Source organism: Centrocercus urophasianus, unplaced genomic scaffold (assembly GCF_019232065.1).
Source record: "Centrocercus urophasianus isolate 14NV4802_14NV808 unplaced genomic scaffold, USGS_Curo_1.0 seq_48, whole genome shotgun sequence".
Lineage (NCBI taxonomy): Eukaryota > Metazoa > Chordata > Aves > Galliformes > Phasianidae > Centrocercus > Centrocercus urophasianus.
The window spans coordinates 719,554-726,535 of record NW_024885066.1 but is presented as its reverse complement, the minus strand read 5'-3'; positions in this window follow the sequence as shown (position 1 = coordinate 726,535).

Here is a 6,982-nt window from a genome sequence, read left to right as displayed (position 1 = left end):
TGCCGGCAAGCAGCGCTGCATGCATGCCCTGCAGGCAGTGCAAAGGAACTGGGTGCAAAGCCCAGCTCCTCCCAATGCTCTGCAATATGCCCATTCCCAGTGGCATCCCCCATCCCCACACCTTGCCTGTCAGCCCCATGACTGACCCCTTACAGGCTCTCTCCTCCACCACCCTTCCCCTCCCTCCTCTTTTCCACTCTGCACACAGCACTCTCCTCCTGTTGTCATAACAACCAGCATCAGCCCCTGACAGCCCCTCCAGCACAACACCCTCCTTGTGAACCCTCCATGCAGAGGAGTAGGGGCTGCTTCCTCCCAGCCACGTTTTCCAGCTCTCAGGGTCAGGCACACACATGTAACGAGCTGTCTCCCGGCTGATCTCTGCAGCGCAGTTTTGCCTTTTGCACTAAGCTGCTCTGCTCCTACAGCATCCTTTCCTCTGTCTATCTAAGCCTCAATAAGTGAACGTGGGATGTCCAAGGTATCAAAAGCAGCCTTCCTTCAGGCAGCCTGTGGCCAGTAAGTGGTGGAAGCCACTCAAGGGGATGTTGCTGTACCCAGAGGTGTGTGGGACATAGAACGCTGAGATAAAGCACCAAAGCTGTGAGGCTTATGTGCTCCTTATTCATTCTTCATAAGCTTTGTGTGAGCTGCATTCAGTCCAGAAGTTTCATTTCTGGACCAGAGCCAGTGCTGTCAGCCCCTCTTTCTCTGCTCTATTCAAGCTGCTCAGGGGACCGTTCACAACTCTTTGCACTGATGCTAGCATAGAAAATCAGAACCAAGACAAAAGCCAAATCAAAACCTCACTGGCTTGGCTGGTGCTGCTGTGGACATGTGTCTGTGTCCACCTCCATCCCATCTCTGCTGCTGTTCCTGTCCTCAGGTCGTTTCCTAGTGTTTCTCCTTCCACAATGACAGCTCCCTTTTGTGTAGCTTTGTGTAAAAAATGCAGAACATCTGAACAGAGGTCAGTAGTTTGTTGGTTGAAGCCAAACCCTCTCTACACAAAGTCGTGAACTCTTCCACTGATTGATGCTGACCCACATCTACCAACATGGTGCTGCAAAATCCAGCGCCTTGAGTGGTACTCCACCTCCTTCAGCCACGAGATGTCAAGGATCAGGCTCCTGGAAGTGCTAGTATGTAATGCACGGAAAGGTCCAGTTATAACAGGAATTAATGGTTTAGTAATACGTAGTTTAGTGGGTATAGTGGTGTTGGGTCAATTGTTGGACCTGGTGATCTTGGAGGTCTTATCCAAACTTCTATGATTCTAATATTTTTTAGGTTCTCACGTGAAGCTTCTGAGCTGTGGGGAAGCTGAATCTCAGAAGTAGGGAAGAGCTTTACTGCAGAGTTCTGGTATTTTGGAAAAACTGAAGAAATTTTAGGCTCCCAGAGAGAAGCGCTGATTTCTAGAGCTTTGTCCCACCCTCCACACAGCGATGGGAAACTGCGTCTCACATTTTGAATCCACATTTGGCTTCACAGGGGAGGAAAAGTCTGGTTTCTGTGTCTTGAAAACAAAAGGAGAAGGAATTGCTTGGGATATCTGATGCATTGGAGCCACTGGAGATTCATGTAAACCAAAGTGGTTCCAGGCATGGGAGATTAGCAGGGGTTAGTGCTGTGTTCTGCAGGCAGCTCTCTGCCATTAAAGACTCTTTTTTTAAGAATTGGAAAAACTTTTCCTTTTTCTTTTCTTAAGGAAAAATTATTCCTCTGTTGAGTTGCCGAAGCACACATGGAGGGGCTGGCAGCACATCTGGAACAAACGTCACCTGCCTGAGGCCATCTGCCAGCACTCCTTGCTTTCTGCTGCCATTAAGGACAATACAAAGTGTTATTTGGGCCATAAAGGATTGATCCTCCCCAGGCCATGACTCTCACACCTTTCCCTGAGCCCGCTGGGGCTCTTTGGATGCACGGGCTGAAAGTGGTGGATCCACACCTACTGCACCTCGCACAGCCTTGGAGCAGGGAGTGCTGGGCACGAGGGATGCAGAGAGCAACACAGAGAGCTCAGCTGCCAACACTCAGCACCCAGAGCTCAGCACATAGCGCCCAGACCTCGCTCAGCCCTTCCAGCATGGGAGAACCCCTGGGGAGTTGTCAACCAGTGCTGTGCAGGTCTGATGTTCGGACATGGAGCCGCTGGTTCCTCTGACTGATGCAGTCCCAGCTGCACGGTCACAGCTAGAAATCAGATAGAGTTCACCATCCTTGACCTATTTTGCAAAGCCTCCCCCTGCTTCAGTCTCTGAACTTGTCTGCAGCCGTCCATCAAAGGCTGAACACAGTGCAGGAGGTGACGGGGTGAAGCTGCACGGTGGGAAGGGTTTGCTGGAGCAGAAAGGGAATGGATGGGCTGAAGGCAGCCTGCTTCCTTGGGAGGACAATTAGCAGGGGGAAATCAAGGCTTTTCTCCTTTTTTACCTTTTTCTATTTTTTCCCCCTCCTTCTTTCTCTCTCTCTCTCTCTCTTTTTTTTTAATGGCCACGCTCATTTCAAGAGCAGCACTGGAGTCTCAGCCCTGCACAGAGCCTCCCTTCATCCCCCTACTGGAGCTGAGGCAGGGGTGGCTGCATTGCATCCTCAGCACTTTTAACTTGGTGACGACGCAGTAAGGAGGTGGCAAAAGGACGTCCAGGATTGGGGGCACCAATTAAAAACCCCAACCCAGCGCTGCGTTCCATTGCTTTGAGTTGGATCCAGCCCTTGCATCACTGCTGCAGGGAAATTTCCAACCCTGTGATTCTCTGACATGTCAGCAGTGCCTGCGTGGCATTTTGGATGGGGCACCACTCAGTGCAGCAGGGATGGGGGTTTGCAATTTAATCGGGCATCCGAATTTGCTTCTGTCATCTTCCAACCCAAGTCTCAGACTGTGATAAAGAAGATGGAAATGAAAGACTGCCAGCCATGCAAACAGGAATATGTTGGGATTTAAAAATTTATTCCAACATGCTATTTTTTTAAAAATATGCTCAGACTGAGCAGACAATCTGAGCTGTAGTAAAGGCAATATTATACTTGTAAAAACTTCTCATTCACAGTACAGATGTCATTTACAATAGGAGTCACAAACATCAAATACTGAGTATTTTTTCTTCTTCTTTTTATCTTTTTTTGTTGCTTTTTTTGTTTTTTTTTGTTTGTTTTTCTTGTCTTTTTTTTTCTTTTTCATACATCAGACTGTGCTTTTACCTGCATTTTGTTGGGTTTTTTTTTTGTGTTTTTTTTTTTTGTTTTTGTTTTTGTTTTTGCACTGATATAACCATACAGACGTTGCAAGATGCAAGTGTAGAAACTGGAGTTAAAATAAACTTACAGGCAAAACTACCAAATTACATTGTACGCTGTACATATTTACAGTACCTTTTTGGAATGTATTGCCATTTTAAGAACATATAGAAACTTTCTACAGACTATTCCACTTACAGAATACATACACCTTTTAGAAAAAAAGGCAAATATTTATCTTACATGAGACCATGTATATTAAATTTGAGTACACATTATTATTATTATTATTATTATTATTTTTACATTACATTTACTAAAGTGATCGTAAGTGCCATCATATCTCAGTAATGAAAACAGATTGGTCTTTATGCCATCAGGACTGATTTATTTTTAATTTTTTTTTCTTTTTTTTTCTGTAAATAATTTACAATATGGTTTTATTTGTAAATACTGTGCAACAGATGGAAATACGGGGGGGAACGAAAGAAAAAAAGAGAAGCACATAATGAACCCACGTAACCAGGGATACTCCAAGAACACAGAATGGGGCTAGATCAAATTCTTTAGGATTTAGCATGGAATAACTGTAATGATTTCCATGCCACCAAGTATATTGCTTGTTCAGGTGTTGTTTTTGTGGGCTGGAAACAAAAACCAGGTAGAAGTGAGTGCTGGCTTCAGGCAAACCCAACCGATGGAGCCCAATGAACACAGAGATGGGGACAGAAGGTGCATTTGTCACCACCAGCAGTGAGACCTCATGGACACCCTTAAGATGAAAGTGTTGAAATGCTTTCCCCAGCCTTGCACCATAAAGTCATGGCCACACCATCACAAACAAAAGGGTTTCTTGCTGCAGTCCCTGGATGCCCAGCCAACAACTTGTGAGTAATCAGAGGTGTCAGAGAGCTGCCTCCAAAGATGGGGCCCATTCGGGGGGTGGGGGGGGGTGGGGGGGGGGAAGTCCTGCAAATCACTCTGACCTTGACAGAAGCAGTGGAACTCAGGCTGAACTCTGAACAAAAGGATGTGATGGGAATTTGTGGAGTGCTTCAGCACAAGCCCATGTAGGAGTGCTCTGTTGACTCTAGATACTCAACAAAATGGCCTCAATGGGACAAGATCTTCATGCAAAATCATTTTTTGGATGTGAGACCAACTGCTTGCCATTGAGCAACGCACTCAGGGCCACGGGGACAGCTGGCTGTGCACTAAGGAGCTCTGTCAGATGGAAAGCAGGAGGGCTTATTTCCACCTGCTGATGAAAAGCAAGGGTTGAGCTTTGGTTTTTCATTTGCGTACTTGCGTGACTAATACATTCTCTTAGAAATAGTGCTGCTCCCTGCCTCTGCAAAATGCCTGCACAGAAACCAACTCACCCATTGGAAAGCAAATCTGAATTTCTCATCGTCACTTTGCAGACAGAGTGGACACCCAGAGAGAGGTGAAAAACTGTGGCGTGCAAAAAGCTTTCACCCAGCAAGAAGCCAGCGGTAGGAAACAGCCAGCAGGAACAGCAGGTGCTCCAGGTAGGAAATAGCAGGAACGGGGGGCTCCAGATCTGCAATAAGGTGCAGTGCAGTGCCAACACACATGGGTGAGAGCACTGGGGGCACCCAGAGCGCTCAGAGTCCCCCCATTGTGATGGGGCAGCTCTGGGATGCTGCCCTGCCCACAGGCGGAGATGCTGGTGCCCTTCCCGCAGAGCTCTGAGCTGTCAGCGGGATTAGTAGCCCTTAAATATCAATTTTTTTAATTTATTATTATTATTATTCTTTTTGCCTAGAATAGGCCATATTGCGCCTGTTAGGTATCGCGTGAAGCACCATGTCACCCCAGCCAGAGCCTCCCCATCGTGCCCGCTGGGCAGCAGGACCAGGCTGAGATTGTTCACCTTGCCCCTGAGTTTTTGGCTGTCCCCACATGCACCCGCTCTGTGGCTGCAGGGCACAACCCATGGAGCATCGCTGCTGCACAGCCCCTGCACCTCCTCACCCTGGTTTTGAGCCAAAGGCAGCTGGGATGCAGAACTCATCTGGAGCTTCTGGAAAAGCTTTAAAAAAGCCATCATCATAAAAAAAATAATACAACAACAACAACAACAATGCGCTGAGGGGTTTCTGGATTTTGTTAGGTTTTGTTCTGTTTTTCTTTTTCTTCTGTTCAGAATGACGGAAGGAAGAAAAAAACCCACAGCCGTGCCAAGTGCCAACAGGTCAAGGATTAAAATACAATTACAGAAATCTGAGCAAATTTGATCTAGCCCAAAGCTCATGTCAAATGCACCAAACGAAACCTGGATGCTGAGTGCACAACTGCTGCATTGTTTTTCTTTATGTACAGTTGCTATATATATATATATATATGTATATATATATTTTAAAAAAAATTAAATACAAAAAGCTACCTTGGAATAATGTTAAGAGTGTGACAAGGCAGAAAAAGGTGGCAAAAGCCAGGAAATCTGAACCCAGTGCTGAATTTGGGGTAGGGTTAGGGTCAGGGTTAGGGTCATGGATGCAGAGAGGGGAATCATCACACTTCAGTGTTGTTCCAATGGGCGGGAGGGATTGAAGCTGGTGCCTAAAGTTCCATTGAGCAGAGGCACTGGGCTGAAATGGGTTTGTAGCCTTGGCCTCTGCCATGGGACTTGAGTGAGTATGGAAGGATCAGGCTTGGAGCCAAGGAGATGGAAGGGGAACTCAATAAAAGTGCTGATTAAGGTAGACGTGGGTTCTTTCCAGACATTGTTTTGGTCAGTGTCACAGCCTTAATGCTATTTCCATGATATCTTCTTTTGTACTTAACTCCCTTTACAAGAAAAGCGAAAAATAAAAATAAAAATTAAAAAAAAAAAAAAAAGTCACAGATCATTAAAAAAATCTATAATATTTGCCCGTGAAACGGGAACAGTTCATAGCTCATCAAGTCTGGCAAGGAAATATGTTCTTATTCATTTTTTTCTCTTATTTCTTTTTTTTATTTTTTTATTTTTTATTTTTTTAAAAAGTGTATTACGTACCCGATAAACTGGAACAGCTCTGAAAGAAGATAGAACTGAACCACTGGTTAAATATTTATATCATCTTCTCTTTCTCTCTCTCTTTCTTTTTTTTTTCTTGTTGCTGTCAAAATTAAAAAAAAAAAAAAAAAAAAAAAAAAAAAGGGGGGGGGATCTGTACAGATTTCATAGATCAGAAAACCTTCTGATAACCCTCTGCTGTCCACTGGGGCAGCCACATACCCAATGGCCATGGTTCAAAGCACAAAGGACGGAGCAACTCCGTCGATCTCTGTATTTGGTATCTGAGGGCAGCAGGGCCAATGCTCTGATACGGGAGCTCAGAGGGGAAAGTCTGCTCTTGGAAAAGTCACTGTGCGTGCAGAACATGCTGACTGCAAAGCACTCAGCGCTGTAACTTTTCCTTCCAAAACACCCAAAAGGGCCCATCTGCTCAATGAGGGCGACACGGCCATGTTCTGCTGAAATAAATAAATACAAAGAAAACACAGCACTGAGTCACCGAGCAGAGCACAGACTCCTCCAGGGAGCTTTAGGGATCTAAAGCTCAAGGAGCAAACCCACGGGATGGGACGGAGCAGCTCAACCACCACCTAAAAACCAGGGAGGAGAAATGGCAGCGGGGTGAGAGCCTCCCTTAGAGGCAGGGGTTGAAGGGCTCCAGGACCATGGACAGGGCTCCGGGCCCGGCGCGGCGATGGGGACGGAGGG